Source organism: Gopherus flavomarginatus, chromosome 6, assembly GCF_025201925.1.
Source record: "Gopherus flavomarginatus isolate rGopFla2 chromosome 6, rGopFla2.mat.asm, whole genome shotgun sequence".
NCBI lineage: Eukaryota > Metazoa > Chordata > Testudines > Testudinidae > Gopherus > Gopherus flavomarginatus.
This window is the reverse complement of record NC_066622.1, coordinates 80,393,555-80,406,948: the sequence shown is the minus strand read 5'-3', so window position 1 is coordinate 80,406,948 and position 13,394 is coordinate 80,393,555. Positions and strand designations below refer to the sequence as shown.

Below are 13,394 nucleotides of genomic sequence, written 5' to 3'. Positions count from 1 at the left end.
TTCATGGGTAAAAACCCCACTTCAGATGCATGTTTGAGGGGATGCATCTGGATGCAAGACTTGAGGAGAGTATTGACTTATGGATGTTTTGGGCCCTACCAAATTCACAGCTGTGAAAAGTGCATCATGGACTGAGAAATCTGATCTCTCCTGTGAAATCTGGCTATTGCAGGAGAGGACTGGGGGTGCCCCAGCTGGAGGCTCCTACCGGGTGCCAGGCTCCAGCTGCGCCAGGCCAGGATTTCCTCTTCCCCTGCAGGGGCCACTCTTGGAGCCAGGTCAGACCCATGTCCAGGAACTTCCCTTGGCTGCAGGAAGCTCCATGGCTGCTGGTTGAGAGCCCAGCTCTGAAGGCAGCACAGAAGTGAGGGTGACTGTCAGCCCCGAACCCAGGTGGAGAGGCTGCAGTTCCAGCTGTCAGCCTCCAACCCGAGGAGAGAGACTGCTGGGAAAACCTGGACGTACGGTAACCTCCCCATCCCCCCACACTCTGCGACCCTCACTTCTGCACTGGTGCTGGCAGTGGTGCCTGGCCAGCAGCTGCTTCTCTCGCTGCCCAGCTCTGAAAGCAGTGCCCCTGCCAGCAGCAGTGCAGAAGTAAGGGTGGCAATCCCACAACCCACCTACAATAACCTCGTGTCATAAACAGATAGCTAAGGGTTAATGTCTCTTTCACCTGGAAAGAAGTAACCTGAAACACCTGACCAGAGGACCAATCAGGAAACAAGACTTTTTCAAATCTGGGTGGAGGGAAGTTTGTGTGCGAGTCCTTTGTTCTTTGTCTTGAATCTGTCTCTCTCTCGGCTATGAGAGGATTTCTGTTTCCTGCCTTTCTAATCTTCTGGTTCCAAGTTGTGAGTACAAAGATAGGTTTGTTTTTTTTTGTATTTACATGTGTGTAGTTGCTGTTTGCCTACAGGGCTGTACCACATCCCAGTTTAGGGTTTTCACCATTTGAGCTTGTGTATGGCCACAACGTTAAGAGGCCATTACAGTTGGTGAAGCAGCAATGGGAGGGGTTTACCCCTTCTCCAGGGACTAATATTCTGGACTTTGTAAGCAACCTACAAAGCACCCTCCGACACTCTTTAGCCCTTGCTAGAGAAAACCTAAAGGATGCTCAGGAAGAGCAAAAGGCCTGGTATGACAAACATACCAGAGAACGTTCCTTCAAGGTAGGAGACCAGGTTATGGTCTTGAAGGCGCAACAGGCCCATAAGATGGAAGCATCATGGGAAGGGCCATTCATGGTCCAAGAGCGCCTGGGAACTGGAACTACCTCATAGCATTTCCCAATTCCTCACTAAAGCCCAGAGTGTACCATGTTAATTCTCTCAAGCCTTTCTATTCCATAGACTTACAGGTTTGTCAGTTTACAGTCCAGGGAAATGATGCTGAGTGGCCTGACGGTGTCTACTACGACGGTAAAAAAGACGGTGGCGTAGAAGAGGTGACCCTCTCAACCACCCTGGAACGTCTGCAGCGGCGACAAATCAAGGAGCTGTGCACTAGCTTCGCCCCATTGTTCTCAGCCACCCCAGGACGGACTGAACGGGCATACCACTCCATTGACACAGGTAATGCTCACCCAATCAGAACCCCACCCTACCGGGTGTCTCCTCATGCCCAAGCTGCTATAGAACGGGAGATCCAGAACATGCTACAGAAGGGTATAATCCGCTCATCTACCAGTGCATGGGCATCTCCAGTGGTTCTGGTACCCAAACCAGATGGGGAAATACGCTTTTGCGTGGACTACCGTAAGCTAAATGCGGTAACTCGTCTGGACAACTATCCAATGCCACGCACCGATGAGCTATTGGAAAAGTTGGGACGTGCCCAGTTCATCTCTAAAATAGACTTAACCAAGGGGTACTGGCAAGTACCGCTACATGAACCTGCCAAGGAAAGGTCAGCATTCATCACCCATGCGAGGGTGTATCAATTTAATGTCCTTCCTTTTGGGCTGCGAAATGCACCCGCTACCTTCCAAAGGCTGGTAGATGGTCTACTAGCAGGACTGGGAGAATATGCAGTTGCCTACCTCGATGATGTGTCCATTTTTTCGGACTCCTGGCCCGAACACCTACTACACCTGGAAAAGGTCTTTGAGCGCATCAGGCAGGCCGGACTAACTGTTAAGGCCAAAAAGTGTCAAATAGGCCAAAACAGAGTGACTTACCTGGGGCATCAGGTGGGTCGAGGAACCATAAACCCCCTACAGGCCAAGGTGGATGCTATCCAAAAGTGGCCTGTCCCAAGGTCAAAGAAACAGGTCCAATCCTTCTTAGGCTTGGCCGGGTACTACAGGCGATTTGTACCACACTACAGCCAAATCGCTGCCCCACTGACCGACCTGACCAAAAAGACCCAGCCAAATGCAGTTAACTGGACTGATAAGTGTCAAAAGGCCTTTACCCAGCTTAAGGCGATGCTCATGTCTGACCCTGTGCTCAGGGCCCCGGATTTTGACAAGCCATTCCTAGTAACCACGGATGCATCTGAGCGTGGTATAGGAGCAGTTCTCATGCAGGAAGCAACAGATCACAACTTCCATCCTGTCGTGTTTCTCAGCAAGAAACTGTCTGAGAGGGAAAGTCACTGGTCAGTCAGTGAAAAGGAATGCTACGCCATTGTGTATGCCCTGCAAAGCTACGCCCATATGTTTGGGGACGGCGGTTCCAGCTACAAATTGACCATGCTGCACTAAAGTGGCTTCATACTGCCAAGGGGAACAACAAGAAACTTCTTCGTTGGAGTTTAGCTCTCCAAGATTTTGATTTTGAAATTCAGCACATCTCAGGAGCTTCTAACAAAGTAGCTGATGCACTCTCCCATGAGAGTTTCCCAGAATCCAGTAGTTAAAAAGTGTTCTTAAAATGTAGAAGTTTGTTAGTAATATACTTAGTGGTATATGTAAAGGTGCATGTGTTGTATTAATCTGTTTATTTTAAAGTTCTAGGAGGAAATCGCCGCCAGTGACCTTCCCCACTGTCTGCAATTTGGGGGGCGTGTCATAAACAGATAGCTAAGGGTTAATGTCTCTTTCACCTGGAAAGAAGTAACCTGAAACACCTAACCAGAGGACCAATCAGGAAACAAGACTTTTTCAAATCTGGGTGGAGGGAAGTTTGTGTGTGAGTCCTTTGTTCTTTGTCTTGAATCTGTCTCTCTCTCGGCTATGAGAGGATTTCTGTTTCCTGCCCTTCTAATCTTCTGGTTCCAAGTTGTGAGTACAAAGATAGGTTTGGTTTTTTTTGTATTTACATGTGTGTAGTTGCTGGAGTGCTTTGAATTGTATTCTTTTTGAATAAGGCTGTTTATTCATATTTCTTTTAAGCAATTGACCCTGTATTTGTCACCTTAATACAGAGAGACCATTTTTATGTACTTTTTCTTTCTTTTTATATAAAGCTTTCTTTTTAAGACCTGTTGGAGTTTTTCTTTAGTGGGGAACTCCAGGGAATTGAGTCTGTGCTCACCAGGGAATTGGTGGGAGGAAGAAGTCAGGGGGAAATCTGTGTGTGTTAGATTTACTAGTCTGACTTTGCATTCCCTCTGGGTGAAGGAGGGGGGTTGGGGAGAGATTGGCTCTCTCTCCTTGTGTTTCCAGGACTGGAAATAGAGAGGGTGGAGTCCCTCTGTTTAGATTCACGGAGCTTGCTTCTGTGTATCTCTCCAGGAACCCAGGGAGGGAACACCTGGAAGGGAGAAGGGAAGGGAAATGGTTTATTCCCCTTTGTTGTGAGACTCAAGGAATTTGGGTCTTGGGGTCCCCAGGGAAGGTTTTTTGGGGGGACCAGAGTGCCCCAAAACACTCTAATTTTTTGGGTGGTGGCAGCTTTACCAGGTCCAAGCTGGTAACTAAGCTTGGAGGTTTTCATGCTAACCCCCATATTTTGGACGTTAAGGTCCAAATCTGGGAATAGGTTATGACACCTCTGCTCCTTTTTGAGTCAGAACCCCCATGGTTACACCACCATGAAATTTCAGATGTAAACAGATCTGAAACCATGAAATTGACTATTTTTAGAATCCTATGACCATGAAATTGATCAAAATGGTAGGGCCTATTAATATTCATACATATTTGAGGAAAGAAGAAATGTATGTTAGCCATAAGATAAACTGAAAGCTGGAACTGTTACTGAAAAAGCAAGGCCCTTTTCTTCCTTGCTAACAACATGAGGGAAATTACTGTTGTGGACCCTGATCCACAAACTTCTCCAAACAGGTGCAGGGCTCCCATCTGTAGGGAACACTTTGCAGTATTAGACCTTGGGCTGGTCTTGAAGGCAAAGAAAGGGTAAGCAAGCCTGGCCTTGGTATCTGTAGTATTTGACTAGACAAGGTTGTTCATAACTGTCTTCTATTATATATCATTTTTTCTATTTTTGTAAGATAGCCAAACAGACTTCTATTTAAAGACCAGCTAGCTGGATCTCAGAATTGTTTGCTTCTGAAAGGCACTTTGGAGAGAGAAAACAAACATTGACGCTGAGGGAGGCTGAGCAAGGTACAAGTAATGAATTGGTTATGAGGCTCCAAAGACAAAAAGACACTTTGATTGTACAGTCCACTTTGTGCAAAAGAACAACTGGTGTGGGCAATTGTGGGCCTGAGGAAAGCCAAATGATCTAAAAGGTACTGAACATAATTACTGTGGTCCATCCAGAACAATACTGGTGTGGCAACAGGGGAAAATTTGCACTAGCACTGCCCATACCATACACATTGTGCAGACAGAAGGAGGGCTTCCATTTTTAGGGCAGTCAATCTGGCTATAAATCCACATGTGCAAAAGCTTTAAATCAAAACTATTCAATAAAAATAATTCAAACACATTCTATGGAAAAATAAAGCAATTAAAAGGGAGAACTGAAAAGTGAGCGGATCTGTAAAAATAAGGTAGTGCTCAGTGATCAGGAACAGATTCCTACACTGGTAGAAAGGAAGTAATAGCATGTGCCAACAGGTAATCACATGAGGATTTTACTGCATTAGCAAATATTTTGCAGTGTGTGTTTTAAGGATTTATAGAAATAGATACCTATATTTAAACTGTTTTGGCCAAAAATGTTGTATTTGTAATTTCTCTGGTACTGAAGATTGACTCCAACCTGATATTTTAAAAGAAACGAGTAGCCAGAACTCCAGAGTACAAGACCACCTACATACATTCAGTAAAATTATAATGCTGTATGCATTATATGCACTAGACATAGTTTGGATGAAGACTGCTTTATTTTCATGTCTGGAGAGTTGGTCCTCTAAGGTTAGGGCTGAGATCAGTGGTATATGACAGCACTGGGGAAAACTCACTATGTTGCTAGCTACACAAGCTGTATTGTGAGCATGTCAGTGAATAAACTTAAAACTCTGGTCTACTGTCTCAGCCTCTTAATGTCCATAAACATATATACTTACAGATTTTTTTTTCAAATTTACACCATATTTCATTTTTCTTGCAAAAACATAGAAGATTCTTTGATGAGAAAGGTCTGGATGAAAGGCTAGAGTCCCTTTTCAAAGAAGACTGTAAAGCAATGGACATTAGGATATCCGTTTCGCAATAGTCTCAGTCGTTACTGAAAACCTTATGATTCATATAGACTGAATCCAAAACACCTCTAAAAATTGGGTTCTTTAAAATAGGAGCCTGGTTCTGAGTTTTGCAATTAAGTGTCTTAAAATTTATAAAGGAGCCATATCAAAACCTCCCATTTGAACACCGGTGAGGTTTCATCTCTGAATTAAAATTTTCCAACTTCTGTAGAGTTAAATGAAGTTACTAAGAAATCCAACTACTGGGTATTTTTGAAGTAATGGAGAATAGAGGAGACCAAGAAACTAGGCCAAAAAAAAAAAAAAAAAAAAAAAAAAAAGAAGACCTGTTCCTGGATAGCGAATCCTTTTGTATACTCATACTGCTCACCAACCTCTTCTTCAGGAAGCCAGCCTATTGGCCACCCAGAAACATGCAACAGAACAACTGGGGCTCGAGAAACTATTGTGCAAAGTGAACAATCATATCCTAGTTTGAAGGCTGCACTGGTCACACTTGGGACCTCTGTTTATCCCTCGATATGAAGTAAATATCCATGTTAGTGCTGTTAGGTCTTTCAACACCATTGAGCCAGTGAAAGCACTTGTGACTTACCTGACTGGCCAGGCAGAATGAACAGAACTGTAGTAAGCTGATCTATTCAACCCTCTTAAATCCTGGAGTGTTGTCATCTGTAATTATGCCTGAGAACTCTTTTGTGGGGTCTGCAAGGCTCAGGCTTCTCCAGTCTCAACTTTATTGCCAGCATCATGCAGGTGACACACTGCTTCTCCAGATCAAATGCAAACAGGCCCAACCCCTCAGGGAGAACAGCACTTGGATGAAGAACCGCTGCTTTGAACTAAACCTAGGCATTTTCCCATTAAAACCTTCATCACCACCGAGAGCATCTGACCTCCCGTCATCAACATGCTGTGGAGTCTGAATCCTCTTGGACTCAAACCGTTCTCTGGAAACTCAAACAGTAACTCTCCAGAAATGCCCTTCCACACCTTGGAGCTGGTCATGGGCCTCTGCTTCTCCTTCTCATACACCCACCTACATGCAGTGGCGCATATATTTATCATCTACAGGCTTGACCTGTGCACAAATGATAGCTGAGGTGAAAGAGGAAGCCATGAAGAAAGATCAGCTGGTTCCACAGACAGCAGCTCATCTACTTAGCAATACAGGTTGAAGAAAACATGTCACTCCATTGCTCCATATCCCTGTGATCAGATCAGTAAAATGGGGATACCTACTTACCTCAGAGGGATGCCTTGAGACTTTAATGCCTGTAAAGTGCTTTGAGATCTCTGGGTGAAGAGCTTTACAGTGCATCAGTGAACATTTGTAGACCCTTTTCTAATTCCTTCACTGCTAGTTACAATTCTGTTTTGTAGCATGTATGGGGAGTGGTCAAAATGGAAAGCTGTGGCACAGCTGCTGTCCAGTGGAGCTCCACAGGAACTATGATCCAATGCAGTTGCCACAGTGAGTGGGAATCCCAATGCAAAGCATTGACAGTTGCTAGTAATTGAAACTAATTCCAACTGTGAAGACTAGCAAATCCACCTCCTGAGAAAGGCAATTCACATCTGGTGAGGTGGCGCTAGAACAGCGCAGTCAGCCCACACAAAGCGCATGTGGGCCCCTGCTTTCCCTCCTAGTAGTGGGACCTCTTGTTGAGCAAAGACAGTCATGAGACTCTTATTCTAGTGAGAACTGCAGACTGACCAGAATGCTGGGAGGATTCCAGCAGCCTGACTGGCTAATCATGGTGAGGGTCACCCAATGGTTTCTGGCAATGGGCTGGGAGCCAGGGGTGAATGAGTTCCAATCCCCACTTTGACACTTACTCTCCCTGTGGGCATGGGAAAGTCCCTCTCTCTCTGCCATAGCTCCCTTATTGGCAAAATGGCAATAATATTCCTCCTTTCTATACCCTCATAGGGCCGACATGAAGATTAATTAGATCTTTCTACAGCATTTTGAATATGAATAACGGAATATACATTGAAAAACTCCAGTCTCTAGCTTAAAGAAGCAAAAAAAAGGCTGTTTGATACCAGCCTTGTACGGAGGTTACATTGCTCCCTCTGAATTCTGGGCTTAGCCAGGCCCCAGAGTAATTCATCCTCAGTGGCTGCTCGGAATTATGGCAGCCTTCAATCCAGCCACCCCTCTTTCTCCTCTATCCCACCACATACCTGCTCTGCCAGATTTACAGTGGGAGAACCCTTTGACCTGAAGCACTATTCCCTGAGTGACCATTCATCCCCCCTTTACGCTACCACAGTGGTATACCGAGGCCAGGGAGGAGAGAACTGAGTCCATTCTATGTATACCTACGTACTGAGAATGCATAATCTATTAAAATCCAAAATCATATGAAAGCTTCCCCCTCATACATCTCCATTTTCCAGTTCAAAACAGCAGGAGTGACATGGGCAGCAGGCATCCCCAGAAAGAAGTGAGAACCAATAAGTTTTAACACACTCAGGGGGCCATCCAGTTCATCTGTCATTCAGCTCCAGGAAGCGATCTGCAGTGAGAGGGCTACTGCCTAGATAATGGATGCGTTTATCTCCTCGCACAAAGAGTTTACACAGCAGAGTGCTTTTAGCTCAAACTCTGTTTAGGGAAGAAACAAAGTACAGCTGACCAGAGGATGGAACAGACGGTGGAAGGTAAATGACAAGGGAGGGATGAGAATGTCACCTTGGCTGGTGCTCAATAAATAAAGCCATTTGCTCAACTCTTTTGAAAGATAACAGCAATGATCACGCCTTCCATAATGTGAGAAAAAACAGTTCCCCGTCTCCCTGCCAGGCATCAAACTTGGAAGAAAAAATAACGTAACATGGTAAAAGCAAGGCATTTGAGAGGAAACTAGTGCCCCAACTTTACAATACTTTGCCCTTTGAGGGCACCGCCCATCCAAAGCAGTCAGAATTCTTCTAGTCCAGAACTGGAGCGGCTGCCAAACGCGCAGATGGAGGTGTTCACCAATCACACCAGTGATGGTGCTTACTGCTCTGGCTCTACAGAGGGGAGGTGGGTAGGACGAGTTGCTTTATGTTGACAGACCTGGAAGCAAGAACTCAAAGCCCTTGGGAAATCAGAACCTCTCTCTTGGCCCTCACTGGGGTCCATAGTAGATTTCTTCTCCCCTTTTAATGCCAAAGCTCCAGCACTATTCTCTTTCCTCACAGCAGTTCTGGACATAATCCATTTTCACCTCATATTACCCCCCTTTCTCCTCAGCCAGCAGGATAGAGGAGTAGGGATACCATGGGATGTAGATGGTTGCTCACTGAATCACAACCCTTGCAGCCAATGCGCCCAATCATGGCTTCACAAGAGGATGAGATTTGCTTGACCCAGCTATGGTAACACTATATTTTCTTTGCTTCAAAGGGGGGGGGGTAACAAAAGCTGGTAAATAATTGTCCATCTAAAACAATATTTTCCATTGAAACAATGGCTTTTTGAAAAAACTATCAGTTTCACTAAAAAATGGGGATTTTTTTTTTAACCACACACACAAATTTTGAAATCCCCTTCAAAAAAAAGTTTGGAAGTAGTTTGTGGCAACTTTTCATTGAGAAAATAATATTTCCCTGACCAGCTCTAGCAGTAAGCCCCATCCCTATGTACCACTGTTACTCAACTTAACATTTTACTTCAGCAAGTGGATGTCATAAGAGTACATGGCACTTTAATGGGATTTAAGTAAAATACATATTTTGCAAACATTCGCCAGAGTTTGGCCATAGTCAGTTCAAGTATATATTCCATTAAAATATTCCCCATTAATCCTCCTCCCTCCCCGCCTTGCAGTTACTTAGAGTGTATAATAAATTGCTCCTGTGTAATAACAATAGTCATTTTACAGGAAACTGATGGAGACTGTAATTAAGGAGAAAGTAGTACAACACTTGGATAAAACTATAAACTATTGGGTCAAAGCAGCGTGGCTTCTTTGAGGGAAAGCTGTGCCCCTCTATACTGCTAGAACACACTGAAAAAAAGTAATAGAAGAGTTGACAACAGCAAGCCACTGGACATAATTTATGTGGATTTTCAAAAGGCCTTTGAGGAGTTCGCTCTTAAAAGATTATTAAGGAAAATAAATAACCCTGGGGTTAGGTGCATAATCCTGTCATGGTTTAAAACCTGATTAAAGCGATAAGAAACCAAGAGGTATGGTGAACGGCTGCTCCACAGAATGAAGAGAAATAAACAGTGGGATAGTCCAGACACTACATTTATTTCATCTATTTATTAATGATCTGGAAGGGGAAGAGGACAGTGCGCTCACGAAATGCAGGGTTCTTGAAGGAAAGACTTCAGAGTAAAGCTGAGCAAGTTATTCTAATGCTACCAAATTTTGCCTATTTCAGTTTGCTGCTAATTGTCTAAACAGAACAGGATTTTCTCAAATATGTTCATTGTTCAAATTATTTGCCAAGTAATCTCCACAAATGTAAGTCATGTGGGAGCAGTTTGTTGAAGTTACTGGTTACTCATATTTACAGCTGTTTCATTGGCAATGCAAACCATTTGGTGTTTTTTCTAAATACATGAAGGAACAGGTGGGTTCATTAGAATGTTGCAGAATATTAATAAAGCAAAATTCAATCTTGTTTTTCCCCTCCAAAAAGAGTCTCAGCAATATTCTAATTAAAATAGTAACATTTACCCAGCTGATGAACAGGAAGATACCATGTGACTCACACTGCCAGTCAAAAAAGACATATCCTGCTGCGCACTGCAAGATCACTTGCTGGGTCAGAATCTACATCAGCTATGACTTTCTTGAAGCAGGATACTAAGTAGGACTAAGGACCTATTATATATTCAGTAAAGATATTGATCAAGAATGTAGATCATGTTTCCATAAAGACAAGCTGATATGAAAATGAAACAAACCCAAACACTAGCAGCATACACCAAATCAATGAACACCAATGTATTTGGCAATTGCGTATTGGGACAAACTCCTCTGAGTTTGCAGGACTGGATTACTAGTTCAAATTCAGCCTGTATTCAGTGGCAAGGTGCAACCCTAAGTCACATTCTGTTGGCTATTTGGTATCCCTTGAGAGATAAGTGGTGGTCTCAAGCCATTTCCTGGTGCCCCATCTCCTAAGAGTTCCAATAAGAGCACCATGTGTAATGCAGACAAGGACTGGAGACACATGAAAACTGAAGTGCCTACCTACTGATGGCCCCCTCAGAACAAAGGTGAAATGTTTTCCGGCAACTGCTACATATTCTGCGTACAAACAGAGGAAGTCTGGCTCTGGGACCATAAATCTGATGACTCTTGTGACCCAAATTCTCATATTTAAGTTCCTGTTACAAATAGGAGTTGAAGCTGGTAATTTTGCTCTGATATAAACTAACACAACTTAGCAACTCATAACACTTTTCAACTGAGGATTTCAAAAAAAGTCAGCATCATCATCAGAAGAGCTCTTAGACATAAAAATGTGGAAATACTTGTACCAAATCTTTTGAACAAATGAGCATAAAGATTTGTAAAGAAAAATAAAATAACCCTTGTACAGTATTGGGGAGGGGAGAACTAAAGAAAAAAAGTTGTACCATTATTATTGGGCTGTCCTAAATGAATAACATTGCACAAAGAGACAATGTTTAGGGCTGCTAGTTTCAAGTTTGTGAACTGACTGAACTAGCCAGTATGCTAGGGGCATCAAGAGCAGGGCAATGAAAAAATCCTTGCTTCACAAACTAAACAGTACATGGTGGTTGGAACCTGTGAATGCAGGGAAGTATTTTCCAGTAGGCCAAGGACTCTCATACTTCCACTAGCATATCTGGGAGAGTAAGTGCAGTGTGTTCAGCAGCTGAAGGTCTGAGCTGTGGTTTGCATAGCAAACAGTGTCCTCATTCCTGGAGATGGAAGTTCTCCAGGCAGATACAGGAGGCTAGGAATGATTAGTGGCAAACCTAAAAGCCATCCTCTTTTTAGGAGAAAGGAAGGTTTATTAGCTCTGGGAATGAATCACAGCCAACTTATGGAGGAAATGGGGGTTGGAGGTATTCCAGGTGGAGATGCAGCAAAACAGTTTGCAAACAAACACCTTATGCAACGAAATTTGCAAATCTAAACAATATCCCACAAACATAAAACAATACCTACTTGAAGTCTACTTGAAATACACTGCAGAAGGTGGTCAAATAGGACAATAAGAGTAGAGGTTTTCATTGAAAAAGTGTTTGAAGTTGAACGCTCACAGTAAATTATTAGCTTATGTTTAGAACACAAAGGCCTGGACAGACACTTAAATACTATGAGTACACACACACGGCGAAGCAAACCCAAATTTATCCTAAACATCCAAAACCACTGTTTCAAGATATGGATTTAATTATTTTCACTTGTTGATTTTGAAAACCCTTCAGGTTTAGAATAGGTTTTTAATGAAACCATTATAAGAGAATTTTGCATCCTCAGGAATGGCAGGAAATGCATTATTGGTGTTTACCACAAATATTCCAGATATAAACAGTCTGAACATTCTAACACATCTTCCTTCCACCTCACCCCCACTGATTGGGTGCCAAATGACAGCAAGTTTCTAGCTTTAAAGTCCCTGCTTTGCAAAGTTGCTATTTCTCACTCTAAGTGCCACTTTTCAATGAAGTCTAAGCAGTATGAAAATAAAGGAAGAATTTGTGTTGAGGGCTTTACAGTTCCCCAGTAGTGTCTGTCACTCAAATGCAGCCAGGCTTAATCTCAGCTCTGATAAACAGTGAAAACTATTCCTCTGGAGTCCATGATGAGAGGCAGGGCAAGGGGGATGGTGAAAGAAAACTACACAGACTATGATGTGTGCCAGGATCTCTAATCAGGCCAAGTCAGCTAACTAGAAAAAAGGGCGGGGGGGGGGGAAAGGGGGGGCGGAAACTGGCTCCAAACTAAAATATTATCATGGAATGCAGAGAGGATTTTTTAATATAAATGTTTGCATTTTAGACTGCTCTCTAAAGCAGACGAAAAGCCGAAAGGGCAAATATATTTTCATAAGTGGGTTAATCCTCAAGGATCCTGTATTGAAAACTGTTCTTACATTTGACCAAATGGCTCTTTCACCCTCAGTGCAAAGCAATGTTAGTCTACAGAAGGTATTTCTAGAGCATCCATCATCCCATGAGAACACACATCAAGTTATTGCTGTGGTTTTAGTGGTTGGGAGTGCAAGAGTGGAAGTCTACATTTCTGGGTTCCATTGCAGACTCTACCATTGATTCCCTCAGACCTGGGGTACAACGTTTTGTTACTCTGAGCATATGCACCTGGAAAAATGGTTTCATACTATCTACCAAATGCACACTCTTTGGCTTAATTAAAACAAAGAAGTGCTTTACAGATATTTCTATGGCACTTTTCTCCCAAGGATCTTAAAAGAAAAAAAAAGTGTTATTTCCCTCCCCAAACATACAAAAAACAGAACCTTAATCAAATTCAAATACAGGCAATCAAGCAAGGAACAAATTTTTCCTTTCTTTGACCTGTTGACATCCTTTCTGTTCAGTGCCAATTTCTATTATGTTTCCTGCACATGGAACTCCCATTAGTCAATGTGGAATCAAGTCCAGAGAGTTTGCATGAAACATTCTCACATAGAAGAATTCTATCCAGATTCCTTTGTCCTGACCTTAAATTGAAGGGAAATATAAAGTTGAATACACTTCAAGAACGCACTATCCTCATTTATGCTGAGCACAACTCACAATGCTATTATATGGGGGCAGGGTTAGGTATGGATAGGCTGCTGAAACCATTTCCAAAAACAAGTCATGAATAAATAACTAA

General features: G+C 43.0%; 1 long non-coding RNA gene across 1 annotated transcript in view; it reads left to right on the top strand.

Annotated features, from left to right (window-relative positions):
- LOC127054338 (uncharacterized) overlaps positions 1–13,394 on the top strand; it is a 788,041-nt gene that overhangs the window by 506,918 nt on the left and 267,729 nt on the right. The gene's annotated exons all lie outside the window — the stretch shown is intronic.